Source organism: Ambystoma mexicanum, chromosome 6q, assembly GCF_040938575.1.
Source record: "Ambystoma mexicanum isolate Mex_15411 chromosome 6q, UKY_AmexF1_1, whole genome shotgun sequence".
Classification (NCBI taxonomy): domain Eukaryota; kingdom Metazoa; phylum Chordata; class Amphibia; order Caudata; family Ambystomatidae; genus Ambystoma; species Ambystoma mexicanum.
Genome location: NC_090937.1, coordinates 376281581 through 376297572, shown reverse-complemented (window position 1 = coordinate 376297572; position 15992 = coordinate 376281581). Strand labels below are relative to the sequence as shown.

The 15992-nt window shown below is 43.4% G+C and overlaps 1 pseudogene; it reads right to left on the bottom strand.

Moving 5' to 3' along the window:
• Nucleotides 1–6491: 6491 nt before the first annotated feature.
• On the bottom strand, nucleotides 6492–6558 carry LOC138517115 (U6 spliceosomal RNA; annotated as a pseudogene).
• Between the last annotated feature and the right edge of the window lie 9434 nt (nucleotides 6559–15992).

The window sequence follows — 15992 nt, the reverse complement described above, 5'->3', positions numbered from 1 at the left end:
GGGAAGACCCAAATCAGGCCTCATCATCGCCATCAGATCCGGAAGTGGCCTTAACCTTATTAAGGTACTTAAAGCTACAGAGTTTATACTTGCAATAGCCATCGCATGGGCCTCGACCTCAAATTGTATGGGAAACAACTCTCAGGTCGAGATCTTGCTGGTGAACACATATTGGAACCCTAAACGGGTGACCAATGATTATTTCATCACCCAAATGGAGACTATAATCGATGATTATTTGACATCGAGTGAATCCAGCCATGTCATCCTTGTGGGAGACTTGAACATCTATCTAACTCAAGGGCTGCACTCTCCTTTGGGGAGAGCTCGGCGATGGATCAATCTAATAAAATCAAGAGAAATACATAACCTCCTTCAGCGACCTGACTCCAAAGAGGAACATATCCCTACTTGGGAGAGAAAAAAACAAACTCCTACTATTGACTATATCCAGGTTTCACGCAGCCTATTGACACTAAAGGAATCGCTTGAAGTGACCAGGATTAAGTTCAGTGATCATAATATCTTGAGGTTCACCTGGTCATCACCAAGGGTCGAAGCTAGTTATACAACTCCCAACCTGGAAGTTAAGCAAAGTGGCATAAGGTTAAGGCTGCCAGAAACAGCAATTGTCCAACTTACTCAGTTGTATGTGGAAGAAAAAAGCATGGAATCTACCGGGGCCAGAACATCGGCCGACTATGCAGCAGTCCTTTCAGTATTTGGATCCAGGAAAGGAAAGAAGATGCTGCAATTAAAATCACCTGAACACACATTTAATGAACAACTAGTAGAACGAAGAAGATGGGTGAGGAAATTAAAACAGGCAGCCGCAAATTCCAACTCTATACAAAAAAAAGAAGAGGCAATTTCTGCAGCTGGTAATTACAAATCTTGGCTGAGGACATCTAAATTTCTACATTTCCAAGAAGATGCTGAAGCTATGTTTTGCACTATTTGTGGAAAGAATGCGTGGGACTTTTGGTATTTAATTAAGGGGGACGCAAAAGTGCTGAACCAAGCATTGCAAAATTCCATTGGCGATCAAAGATGGGAATCTCACTTTAAAGATCTTTACAGTGACTCAGTGACATCGAATAATTCTCAGGTAGTCAGATCCAGGAGCACCTGGTCAATACCGACAGATCTTGAGACGATTCAATGGAAAATCAAAAAACTCAATGGTTCTAGGGAGGCGGGCCCTGATGGCATCACTAATTTCGACCTGAAGAAAAATGTGGAGTCCTGGTCCGCTTTTATTAAAGAGGTATTTACGAACTGTGTCAAGCTATCTGAGATTCCACCTTCTTGGAAGAAGGCGATTGTGGTGCCAATTTTTAAAAAGGGCTCAAAAGACAATCCTCTAATTACTGCCCTATAGCGTTGTTGGACACAATATGAAAACTCTTTGGGGCTCTGAACTTGGACAATCTACAGACCTGGTTATCCACATTAGCCCTGTTCGACCCAATACAGGGGGGCTTTGGGAAAAATGTCGGGACAACAGTAAATATTCTGGCAGTGAGCACTTTAAAAGCTAAAGTTTTAGAGGGTCAGGTAAAAAAATGTATATGGCGTTTATCGATCTGGTTCAGGCCTTTGACCGAGTAGATAGAACTCTACTGTGGGCCAAACTACACCATCACGCCTGTCCTTCTGAGATCCTGGATCCAATAAAGGCCCTCTATTCCGAAACTTCGATGTGCGTACGCCTAAATAATTTGGGTCGTCTCTCTTCATGGATCAAGACAGGGAGAGCGGTTAAACAAGGCTGCCCATTGGCCCCTGCATTGTATAATTCCCACACGGCGGACTATAAGGACTATGAGGATAGAGTTTGCTCATTCCCCCCGACATTGGGAACAAGTAAAATATCAAGGCTGCTATATGCAGACGATATTATCCTCATGGACCTTACCCCTATAGGCCTACAGAGGCAGATAAACAATATCGATGCTTACCTCAAAGAAAATCATCTCCTGATGAATCTTGAAAAAACAAAAATAATGACATTCGGAAAGAACCCCAGGAATGTGGAGAAAGTTGTCTGGTCAGTGGAGAACAAACAAATAGAAATTGTAAGCAACTTTAAATACCTCGTCATCATTCTAAATAAAAGCAACAAAGAAGTGCCAATGCAGGAAAACATAATGACAAAAGCCTGTCTCCTAATCTCCTAGTCCCGAGCAGTGGTTAATACATTTTAGCACTTCACACTATCACCAGTACTGACTTTTTACAAAACGAAGGTTGTGCCCAGTTTGACCTATGGAGCAGAAGCGTTACCCAACTTACCAGCGAACATCTGGCCAAGAGTCGAGGGACTCAATTGAAAAAAGGTCCTCAATCTCCCACAGTCTCTCCTGATCGCCCTGATAAGGAGGGAGCTTTCACTTCAATCACTGGGTTCTATTGTGGCCCGTAATGAAACCATGCTCTACCGCAAAACCTTGCTACCTTCACCTTCACCTTCACCTCCACTGATCCTGAAAGCAATACATCAGGACATTTTGTCAGGATCTTGTAAAATGTTGCAGGATTGGTCATTAAGGGTGCAAACACTGCTACACTGGGCGGGCAGCTCCTGTGAGGAACTCATCAACAACCCTGTAAATGTAAAACAGCACATTCTGGAGAGAGAATGGATCGACACAATGGAAAAGGCTTTGCCCACAAAATTGACACAAGATCTGCCCCTGATCTGGGCCAAAGTAAATTCACCAAAACCCTACCTGCTAAAATGCCCGGATAAGAAATGTCAAGAGTGTTTCCTGAGAATTCTGTTGAACATCATACACACAAAGGAAGTCCTGTCAAGAAGGAAGCAGTGTGAAGAAAAATCAAGCAGATTTTGTCAACTTCCTGAAGAGTTGGAAACTGTTAAACATCTATTGCTGCACTGCCCAGGGGTGCTGGATCCCCGCTCAACACACCTAGGACACCTGTTCAGAAATGTGCACCTCCATGATGAAGAGGAATGGTGGTGTCGGTTAATAAGTGGGGAAAAGACGACGTGGGTCATCATGGTGGTGGGCTTTTTTTGAGGTATTGGCTTAATAACCTAATGGGGAAGGGCCTTCAAAACACACTTACCTTTCTCGTTCTATCTGGACGGAGACATCTGGAAAGATGTACACAAAAGAGACTTTAATGGGGAACTGAAAACGACTTCCTTGGTCCCATTCTTTCTTCTTTTTCCTTCTCAGGGAAATTTACCTTGTAAAAATTGTTTTATACAATTAAACCAAGTAATACATTTAAAAAAAAAAAAAGTATTTTCCAAAGGTTATCAGAAACTATATACATTGGAAGCACCCCCTAATAGTACATACATTAAGGATTTTCTTCAACGCATACCTCACAACACATATCCAAAGATTGATCTGCATATGCTCAGTGCTCCTATATCTGCTGATGAAATTGGTAAAGCTATAAGAGACCTCAAAAAGGGTAAAACCCCAGGACCTGATGGTTTTCGCATTCACTTTTTTGCCCACTTTAAGCAACTCTTAGTACCCAAACTTAATGAGCTCTTCTCTCACTTTATTCTGGATAACAAGGTGCAGGGTTCTTTGTTGAAAGCTATGCTGATATTTTTTCCGAAGCCTAACAAAGATCCCGAGCTACCTCAGAGCTACAAACCTATATCCCTTATTAACACAGATTGCAAGATATTTGCAAGAATTCTATCAAATAGACTCCTTCCCCTCTTACCTAAATTAGTCAAACATGATCAAGTGGGATATATTAAGGGTAGACTTTCCTCCTCAAACATTAGACTCTTCCTAAGTATTTTAGACAATATCCATGGATCCAAAGATTCTTATGTTGTGGTCTCCCTTGATGCAGAAAAAAAGCTTTTGATCGTGTAGAGTGGAACTATATGTGCTGAGCACTCAATTCACATGGTTTGTTTTCTTGTATCTCCTTAATAAGAATACTTTACTCCAATGCCCAAACTGCAATTTTAATTTATGGGCAAATTTCCCCACATTTCCCTTTATTTAGAGGCACACTCCAAGGTTGTCCACTCTCCCCACTTCTTTCATTTTAGCCTTAGAGCCCCTCTTAGAAGGAATTAGAGAAAATAGCAACATAAAGGGAATACAGTGTGGCAACGTGCAGATTCCCTTAAGTGCCAAGGGCGAGGTATCTCGTCCTTGGGATTGCCTCCCTGTTGCCAAGGACGAGATACCTCGTCCTTGGCACTTAAGGGGTTAATGAAACAGAAAACGTTAGAAGGCATTGAATGGCAAAATACCAAAATCACCAAAAAAAGGTCTTGGCACTGGGGGGGAAAATCCATGGCAGTTAAAAGGTTAAAACAGCGGCTTATACCGATTACATATTACTGCTTCTAAGAAATACAGACACCTTGTTACCACATCCTTTGCACATTATCTCGCAATTCTCATTAGCATCAGGATATAATTTGAATATGGACAAGTCAGTAATCTTACCCCTTAATGTACATTGTACTGAACATCATATCCAAACATCAGGTATGAAATGATGTCCTAACGGCCTAAAATATCTCGGCATCCATATTTCCAACTCTATCAAGTATATCATCAAACATAACACTAAATCTCTATTATCAAGAATGAAGGAACTCACTAACTCCTGATCTCCTCTATACCTGTCCTGGTAGGGTAGACTGGAATATATCAAAATGATGATATCTCCTATTAATATGTATTTCTTGTATATGTTACCAATACCTCTTTCCTCCTCATTCTTCAAATCTACAGATTTGTGTCAAACGAAATTTCTTTGGGGTACCAAAAAGCATAGAATATTCCTATCTAAATGTATAAATCCACATGCCTTTGGGGGCGTGGGTTTCCCTGACTTTAATAAATATGATATGGCTTTTGTCTTTAAGCAAGTACAGGTATGTTTACTCATGAACAATCTGATGATATACCTCAATGGCTAAGCCTAGAGAGAGCCATGGTGTCCCCTCTTACCCTGGCATCAAAACGAAAAATAGATTAATAAAAGGTACAAGTATTATTTTATCTGCCCGCTACGTCAGAACATATATGTTTCCACATATGCCAAATCCCTCCAGATATATTTCATCGTATCTCTTGTTTAATTAGTTGATTAGAATAAAAAAGCGATTCATTTTATGGAGGCCGTGGCTCTCTCTGGGCATCAAATATCTTAATCAAATTTTTATACGTGGTCTTCCGATCACTTTCAATGCACTTGCTACTAAATTCCAAATCCCAATCTCATATATGCAACAATACATATCTATCATTGACAAAATTATGATTCCCTCACATGTAGTAATATTGATGTCAATGTAGATAGGCTGCAATCAGTCCATAGCTCCATCATGACTGCCTCACTGTTCTATAAAATCCTTATACTATGCAAAACTGTTATCAGGCCTGGCAGCTCTACAAGATGATCAACTACAATGGCCTGAAGCATGGAATCACATATCGAGAGTCATCACATCAGCAAGCCTATTACAAAACCCATATTTCTTTCACCATAGAGCTTTCATCACTCCTTCCTTAATTCACAAAATGACAACTGTTGGAGTTGCCTTCAACATTCAGGGACCTATAACCATATGTACCTTGACTTTAAATATGTTAAACCTTTCTGACCCAGTGTGTCGTAAACACTTAAAAAAATCTTTAATCTACAGCTTGACTTTTGTCCTCAGCTACTCTTTATTGGAAATGTTATGCCAACACATGGTATGCTTAAAAGTAATGTTCAATTGTTTAATTTTTTTCATGTTGCTGGCCATCAAAACTATAACGTCCAACTGGAAAAATTTAGACCGACTTCATTACAAGATATGGTGGAATTCAATATGTAACATTCATAGATTAGAAAAATGTAATGCATATACTCCCCTAATACTACTAAAGCATGAACTGAAATGGAAACCTCTCAGGGACGTCATTTGGGGGTCGCCAGAGGTCGCAAGAGCGACCGCTGCCGATTGGCCAGCGACCTCTGTCAATCTCTTGCGACCTCTGGCCGTCGACCAATCAGATGAGGAGGGGGCGTGGCCACAGCGTGCTGCAACGCTTCTGTGGTTCTCCATTTTTATTTAGTAGTTGCATGTGTCAACACGTGCTCGCTGCTCCTGCTACTCTGTGTCCAGTCCATCCAGCACTCCACTGAAGAAGGTGAGTAGTACTACTGGTGGGTGGGTCGAGGCGGGTGTCAGGTGTGTGGGTGCACTGCACTGTTATTGAAAGCCAGCAGCGCAGCCAGGGAACCGGCGGCGATGCCGCAGGCGAGGGCACACGGCCACTGGCACTGCTAACCACGTCGCACACGCGCTGGAGCAGCAGTAGGCAGCCAGGCTTCGCTTACCCAGCGTGGCTGCCTGCTGCTTCTCCGGCGGGATGTCTGCGACGTGGTCAGCACTGGTGCCGTGCCCTCGCGACATGCTTTAAACAGCAATGATACTGTCAGAGGCAGAGCAAAGGGCATTTCTGTCCGTGCATGTGTCCAAAAATATGGAACGTTTCACAAATTTGCGTGTCATCCTTGCGCAGTCAGGGCCATGCTAATCTTCTGGAGTGGAGTCTCTGCTTTCTGGTGGATCCGGTTTTAAATGCAATTCGAAATAACTCATTTTTGTGTTCGCTTTCTGATTCAAATCTACGCACAAAGCAGGAAACCAGTATTGCACAGGCAGTTTAGGGTGGAAGAGTGCCATTAGTGACGTGAACGTTATAATACAAAAATATCCATGTGGTACTGCACGTCACATATTAATTTACGGGTATTAAGATGGCATTACAAAGAGCATGGGAACTACTGTAAACATGACCAAGTATGCATAGTACTACGGGAACCTAAAAGCGGGCAAGCGCCATTTAATACCCTAACGTACAACGTTTAAGGGCTTGACACATTACAATGTAAGCATGCTTGTAAAGTGGGCAATACTGCTTAGACACTACGGTCTATAGTCCAACATGCCTAAGACGCTTTGCAAGATGTTGGCAGGGGGTAGTTGCCAAGTCACTTGTATTGAGGTGAAAAGCCACTTAAACGATTAGAAGTGTCAGGGGCGGCAGTGGTCTTTAGTTATTAAAATAAATGGGACATCCTCTTCTCCCATAGGTGGAGTTGGTATAATGCAGGTGAAACGGATCATGAGCCATGCTGCGTGCAAAGTGGCACCTCCCTTCATAATACCTGGGTGCTGTGGGCCTGAACGCATTACAATGTTCCCACCACAAGCCAGAGAAATGACAGGGTGCCTGTGAGGGTTTGCTTGGGTGGGGGCATGTTCAGTTTGAGGCAGGGCCGTACTGGCCTGTAGGCAGAATCCAAGGCCCCCTGGGGCCAGTGCCGCCATCTGCTATAAGTGGGCCGGTGTGCTCAGGTCTGGCTGGCTTGCCTGCGGGCTGCAGGCTGCAGCCCGCTCAGCAGCCAGCTCGTGCCTCACGACACACAGCGGATACATTCATTAAAGAAAGGTAAAACGAAAGTGTTACCTTTCTTTGATGAATGAATCACGTGGGCGTGCTGACCTGGCAGTGCCCTTGGCCCTGGACCCATCCAGTGATGTTGTAGCACCAGCGTGGCGCCAGTTGTTGCAAATGCAATGATCGCAACAAAAGGAGCGGCTCGTGGGCCTGGAGCTGCTCCTTTTGTTGTGATTCATTGTGGACCCTGCACCATGTCCTGGGCTCCTCTGCTCGTAGTTGCATTACCCATCTCAGCCATTCAATAACTTAATAGTTGTAATCTACTATTCTGGATGCGGGTGAATTAATAAAAGGTGTTTAAGTGTCAACATTAGCTCACTGAAGCGATTTTGTGTGAAAAAAAGAACACACATTAAAAATCACATGTACAACTGTTTACATAGGTTCTAAGCCATGATAGTCGTATGATAAAAGGGGTGCACACATACATTTCCCGTGCCAAATCCCAAAATAACTATGCCACTAAAGGTAATTCTTCATAAAGAGAACATAGACAGAGGACTGAAGGAACTGATCTGTTGATGCATTGTTCTCATGAATCCCCCATCGGAGCCAACATGGCAGCCGCCAGAAGGATCTCTAGCTTAACATATCTTCTGTTGCGCTCATCTTCCGCTCGGCTTCTCTCCTTTTTAGTCGATAATTTCCATTTCTAATTTGAAACGCTCATCCTACTGGACAGGCAAGGTGCAAGCATATGCATGTGTACCTGCTTTGTCACATTTATTTCTATAGCTTCAAGGCACAGAAATGTAATTACATTGCTCTCGTGTGCATTATTACACAATGAGAGGGTTGGCTGCTGCACATACAGGTGCACTTGAGTGTTCTCCTGCTATGTTTTAGAGAGGTTACTCGTCAACAGCAGTTTGCCTCTTCCGTAGCACATCAAGTGACCATTGACTTCATTGTGCCACAATGAATGCTTTGTTGTAATGTTTCTATCTTTCCCATCTCCCTGGTATGCTGTTCGGGATGTTTGCATGTATGAGGTAACAAGTGCTCAGAGTATGGTATGTCCTGTGAGTGCGCTGCTTTCACTATTTTGCACCAGACCTGCAGATTAACTTAACTGGTCTACTGTTAAATCTCAGCTACCAGTTTAATGGTATCCACTACAGAATAAATGCTCATTTTGTTATAGCCGATATGATAGCTCAGTGGGTTGAGTGCTCGCTGCTGCAATGTGTGTGTGAACTGCAGGTTGGAATCCCAGCAAGGCCATCTCAGCCTTTCATCCTTCTGAGATCAATAAATGAGTACCAACACAGGTTGGGTGATATTCTATGAATATTTGTTCTATAAAAAAGAGCTTAAGCATAAGTGCTAAACAATAACATATTGTCATTTGGCCTTAGGCGTCTGCTTGCATTCACAGTAATTTGACAGTATGGATCTATACACACAGATATCGTAACTATATTTTTCTTAGTGTACTGAGGGATAATGCTTTATGGGGCCACTTCCTGTGAATCATGTGGGGGTGTGGTCAAATGACATCACTTCCTGTGGGACGTGGTCAAATGACACCACTTCCTTTGATGTCGAGTGGGGGTGTGATCAAATGACATCACTTCCTGTGGGGCACGGTCAAATGACATCACTTCCTGTGATGAGTGGGGGCGTGGTCACATGACATCACGTCCTGTGATGTCACTCTTGGGGGCGTGGCACTGTGATGTCACTTCTGCTACCCCTGGCATTTTGGTGAAATGACGTCCCTGAAACCTCTTATAGAATTTGTATCCTGTGTTACTTGTGCTTAACTGATACCTAACAAGACAAATGTATGCTACTTCTCCCTTTTATTCCCACCCTTCCTCTTGCACACATTCTGTTTTATCCTGTCTTGTCTTTGATTTGTGTCTGACCCCCACCCCAGATATCCAAAAACCTTTGGATTTTCATACCCATTAATCTCATATATATGCAATACTCATGTTTTTCATCTGATAGGTTTGGATTTTTCATTTGTTAAATTTAGTTGATGACATATATTACAGACCTGTTGTGCCTTGTATGGTTATTATTAATTTTAAAAAAAATCCTTTAACCTAAAAAAGAAGTGGCGAAAAACCGAAATCCAATCCTTTCGGTCATTTTGAAATCCATCCCTAATACCACTCCCCCTTCATCCCCCGTTCAGTAGAGGTGTACCTGGTCCCTCCTATGTTCAGTATGTGTATCCCTGATCCCTCTCCTGATCAGTAACCGTAGTAACTAGTAACCATAGTTATTGATTGTATATGTCCGATAATCTACATTTAGCGATGCTTCAAGCCATGCTGTGCATCACAATACTTGTGCCTCGCCTTCCAGCACAACCATGTGCATGCAGTACAACCCCACTTGAGGGTAGCAGCAAGGATAAAAGGAACCACCCCAGAAATGGGTCTCAAAAAGAATCAAGCTTTATTTGCACTAAGCTGTGAACTGCGACCGCCATTCTGTACGCACAGGGAGGGCTAGTTTGACATTAAACACACTTCAAAGATAGTTTATAAAGTCACAATTTTGCATTGAGTTTTATGTTTCGCGAGACTCTTAGATGCTGCACATTTTTACAATGCAATAATTATTCCCATCATGCCTCAGCTGTAAAAACAGTGAAGATGGAACATTCAAACGGTAAAGATCAAGCACAGGGAGTTATTTCATTTTATTTGACAGCTTATATATCAAATAAAAAATAAAAGTACAAGCTGACATGTTATTACAGTGGGTAAAACTCATTACGGTCTTAGTCTTAAATGCTGTCAATAGCCTTTATCAGTTTGTGCATCGCTGTGTCACCATATACAGAATACACTACTGAGCATAATGCATTTTAAGTTTTTTTTATTGTTATTTTCTTTTTGGGTCAGTGTACAAGTCCTGCATGTGTAAAGTAATATCTAACAGTATTTCACTGTGCGTTTTTATCTAAATACGTGTTATGGTGTGCTCAACTCCAACAGCTCAGTAGGATTTGAGGATGTGAATCCAGGCAATGTTTTCATTATACATTGTAATTTATTTATTATTAATTGTTTTAATTTATTCCCTACTATTTGTTGGTCAATGTGCCGGATTCAAACATTTAAAGTCATATTAAATTGTATTTCACCATATGTGCTTTTATCTCAATTTAATGCACTCAACTCCTGGAACCTAAAGGTACACAAGCACAGCTAATGGCTCTAGTGAATGTGTTCAGTGTGCAGTACATTTAACACTTGAGTCGATGAAGTGTGTTAAAAAGAGTAGATTTCATCAACATTGGTGTTCAGGCGCTCATCATTCGCATCATAAGCATATGTCCATCCATCCAAGAAACTCTCAATCATTTGGGTGCACGTGATTACAGAATAATATTCCATGCTGGCATTGACAAGATTATCCTTTTTTTCAGCATCTGAAAATAATTATGGCAAAATATATTCTGTAAGGTTTCTCAGATACATATACACATAGTGCTCCATTGTGTAAAAATAGCAGTGCTAAATCGGGTAGGGTGACAGTACACAACGAGAACTAGCAGGGGCCTCAGTTGCTATTCGACTTTTTCTAAAGAGTGTGCTTAGAAATAGAGTATACGTTAATGTAGCATCCTTTCTTACAACTTTTCTTGGAGACTTGGGGGTCCTTACGAGGTTGCCGGCAAGCCGCCGGTTCTACTGGCGGCTTACCGACAACCTTGGTTTACCGTTTCTGCCGTCCAATATCCCAGTATTACTGGGATATTATGGGCGGCGGAGGAACGGTAAGTTCCTATTCCCATGGAGTCCCACAGAACTCCATGGGAGAACCATTGAAGCACCGGCACCTTTGTTAACGGTGCTGGTGCTTCCGTGAATTATCTGCCAGCAGGGGCCAGAAATACTGGCATGTCAGGCCTGGCGGTAGTTCACTGGCCCTACCGGCAGACTCGGAGTATGCCTGTCTGGAAAAGGGGCGATGCACGTTGTTAAAGCACCTTTTTCCGGACCGACATACTCATAATGACCCCTATTGTATAAAGCTGCATAATATATTCCAGTGGAGACTGTAAAAACGAAATGTTGTGTATGGCTCCTGCGAATTAAGTAAGAATTGTGACAAAGGTGAACTACTCCTTCCCCTCTGGGCGGGTCCTTCTCAGTAGACCCTCCCCCTCACAGCTTTGAGCACAGCTTAAGAGCCTAAAAATCTACCTCCCACCCCGTTCTCTTTCACACCAGACTGACTGACAAGAACAATACAGTATTATTCAGGGCAACAATGAAGATTACTGAGTGCTGCCCCACTTGATATTTCAAGCTGACTTTCAAAGGGCAGTTCAGATTGAAGGAGCATTTCTGCCTGCTAAGAAAGAATGAATGTCTTTCAACTAAGACCGTGAGTCTGTTTAAGAGTGAACTTTTTCAATCTTTCACCATCCCGCCACCAGGCCTTCCAGATGTTTTATTTGATACATTTTGCAAGTAATAAAACATATACATGTGGCTCCACTTCTGTTAATGGATCTGCTGTATGGTATGCCTCCCTCCTTTACTGTTGCAGTACAGTATTAGCTAATCCATTCATCATTGCTTTTGTACAGTAGGTTACATAGCATGAGTTTGATATGGGGTAGAGTAATGTGTGTTGTTCTCTTGTGGCCTCCCATTTGTGAGGGTTAATGACATTATCTATCATGTAGAAACTTTGTTTTTATAGTGCCAGTACCACAGCTGCAAGGACTTATGGTTGCCCTTTAAAGAGCTCTTTACCTGCAGGACTCCCACTGATCAAAAATGCCAGGATATTTTTTGCGATCTGAGAGTTTTTCTGTCTATGCTTTTTCCCCACAGACATTTTAGGCTGAGCTTAAATCTTGCAGCTTTCATAGCTTTCCTCCCATGCCACAGCACCAAATCCTCTGTTGCAACATGATAGTCAGACAAACTTTGTATGTCTGAAAGCAAATTCTGCCAACCCTGACACACACTGCACCAAACCTTTCCATCAAAACAGCTCTAAAGTGAGAATCACATACAGTTTGGTGATGTAAGATCACATGTTTATTTCATAAAATCAACATTGTAGGCCCAACACTATAATCATATTCAAATGACATGCTTTAAAATGTAATAAATGCACATATACATTTCTGCACAATTCACCACTAGTAGAACCTTAGAACATGGTCCTGCAGCAAATGTCTTGTGACTGTACCTTAACCCAAAAGTTGTTAATACTATCGGTAATTCTCAGCCTTGTTCACGGGCTTAAGAACTTCTTCAACTATCCCTGGAGTTGTGTCCACACCATTTTAATTGGATTTAGGTTCAGAAACTCAGAAGGGGTTCAGAACCAATGAAGGCGGTGGCTCTCAAGGAATCCTGAAGTCAAGCAGTCTTAGTTTTCGTGTGCCATGTAGATAAATCCTTTGAACATTTTGGACAAGCACCCAACAGATATTTTGCTCATTAAAGAGGAATATGCCAATTATGCTTTAAAAGATGACTAGTTCTATTTAATCTGTTACTATTTTCAGGAGCTGTAACGGTAAAAAGAGAGACATGAGAGACCACCAGGGGATGCGGGAACACGGCCAACTAAACACACGGGTCCCTGAACATTGGCAGATAATTATCCACTTCCCCCCACTGACCCGCCCGTAGATGCTCAGAAATAGCGAATGGCTTTGCAAGGGACTGGTGAGCGTGTTGCCCACCGATAAAGCATAGGCGACCGTCTGATCGCCGAGAGGCCTCCTTGCCCCGTGGCTGCTGGAATTGAGAAAATGAAGTGGCGCTGACTGTAGAGGTCCCTGGAAGCCATCAGCTTGCGAGAGCTGAGCCCCAGGGGGCCCCAACCTAAAACCTGTGAGTTAGAGGGTAGTGGATTTTGGGGCAGTTAAAACCTGATAGCAAGATCAAGAATGACGAAGGCGGCAGCCTTCAGAGACAGGAGCCCAAGGCGGTGAGTATTGACGTGGGGTGATCTACAGAGAGGGTGACTGGCCTGCACAATATCACTGCGGTAGGACTGCGCATACAAAAGGTCCTGCACTGATGCAAAGAGCAGGTACGGTGGTGCTTAGTGAAAGAACTGGTGGAAGCAGATTCTTTTGATGGACGCCATTGGGAGGGAAGGGACATTTGGGAGTCAAGGTGGAGGTCCATGAGATTGGCTTGCTATTGCACTGTTGTGCAAACACAAACATCAGCCTGCTGGCTTGAAGACAGGGCACACTGGTAACAGGCTGGGGAAGCATCTGGTCACCCTGCGGTGGCAAGGTTCTGTGAGTTGAAGCTGGACTACGAGGGGACAAGCTTGAGAGCAGGGAGAGCAGGAGTAGCCAGGAGAGGGCTTGAGGGCTGTTGACCAATACATCTGCAGGCACTCTCCTTGGGACCATGGAATGGATATGTGGCTTTGAAGGAAGATGTCCTGCATATTCTCCAGGAAATAAAGGCACTGAGGATGGATTTACAAGTCTTTATGAAGGAATAAAGTTGAAGAGCACATAGAATCCCTAGAGAACAGCCACACATTAGTAAATGTTCTGGAAGCAAGTCTTTTATTAAAGAACTGGAGGCGAGTGACAGGGAAACCTCTTTGAAACTAGAACATTTGGAGAACTGCGAGAGGCATAACAATGTCTGTCTCTTGTACTTCCAACAGGTGGTCATAGACTCACCTAGGGACCTTGAGTGCAAAGTGAATCTAGTATGTCAGGCACTGTTTGGAGCAGAGCAATGAGAATATATCCAGGTGGACAGAATGAACAGAGGAGGAGGAGGACTGGCAGGAGGAACTAGGTCCGTGATAGTGAAATGCCAATATTATACAGATAGGATGGAAATGCTGACGAAAGCTAGAGAAGTAAGAAGAGTCACAATGAAAGGTTCGGAGGTCCGCATCTTTCAAGATCTTTCTTACTCAACTCTGGAGCATAGAAGACAGTGCGACCATTTAACTAGCTGGCTTACAAAAAATGACTCTAGCTCTCCTGACTTGGAAAAACTATTAACCACTTCTGAGTCCTTGTCTAGTGACAGTGACTCTGAGGAAGAATTACTGGCAGAGGAAGCCAGGCCGCCGTACAACTCTTACAATTCCTGCACCCCTGCTGAGGCCTCGATCAGGGCATTGGAATAAAAAATGGATGCATTATTCATGCTATGCTCAAACATGGCGGTGGAGAAACAGCTTTTAAAGGAGGGTATGATCAAATTGACCCATGTGATTCTGCAGGCAAGGGCAGACTACTGCACCAGGGCTAACCGGCAGGTGGAGCAGCCCCCTCCTTTCACCAACACCAACCCAGTGTTTCCCTTGAATGTGAAGACCAATCTGATACCCAAGGTGACAAGTATGGGTCCTGCCTAATCATGTCATCTCCTCGGCGGGGGGAGCTCCAGCAAGATACGGCTTATGTGGTGGCAGACTCGGAGAGTGGCACTTTGGAGGCAATTTGCGCAGAACTTTCTCTCCTCAACAGCTCTCCTAGTCCCCTTTCCAATCCGAAATTTAAACGGTGCAAACATAAGGTGGCTCCTTACAGGGGGCCCCAACCTAAGACCTGGAAGTCCAAGCAAAAAAAAGCAGGGGTTACCCATGTTTTTACATCAAGGGAGGGGACTAAGTCTGTGACCAAGGCTGTTGGAAACGGCGAGGTGAGGCGGGTCCATCTACAGAGCCGTCTGGATCGGTGGCATGGCCAGATTCCTCCAGAGCCCAAGCCCCACTCGAGATCATGGCCTTCAGAGCCTCCTACTAATCCGGAAGTTGTACTTACTCCCTGTTGTGCACAGGCTGAGCCTTCTCCGCCATACACAGCACATGTGCCGCTACTTAACACAATTTTTTTTGGCACCACCTCCCCTGCTCCCTCTGTTCACAGCCCGAGGAGTGGCATTTCTCCTGCTACGCATATCTCTTGCTCCAATTATCAGAAGGGCCCATCCAGAGAAATACAGAACATCCTGAGGATAAGAAAGAATGCCCAATTATTGGATCTAACAATTCGGGATGTGGCCTGCTCGACGAAAACACCAGGAGCTCACAAACAAGATGATTGGTTGGCCCGGGTGTTAATGCTGAGAGCTAAAATGCATGATACCAGGGGGCACAATTCATGCTCTGCTTGGTTCACTGATCTCCTACACATTTGTGTAAATCAAGCCCACAGCTATCAGCCCTTTCCTGAATCGTACTTGGCTACTGGAGCTACTTCATCTCATCCCAGACCTCTGCACCATTTCCTCAATGGATATCCAAAAACTGGGATTGCCTTCTTTTGTAAGTGAGGATAATTGGGTACTAGTAACATTCATATCCCCAATAGTGGTGGAGCGTATTTGTAATAATGCTGATGGTCTCCAACAGCTAGGATTTGAGATTTTTGTTTTCCATCCTAGTGCCAAAATGCTGTACTAACTGCTATTCCCCAGCTCACAAAATCATAAACGGGTTCTAACCTGCCTGAAAATAAACAGGCCCTAAGGCAATATGGGAAATGGACACAGATACCCCAGCGGATTTGCTGACCAGTCCCTTTGC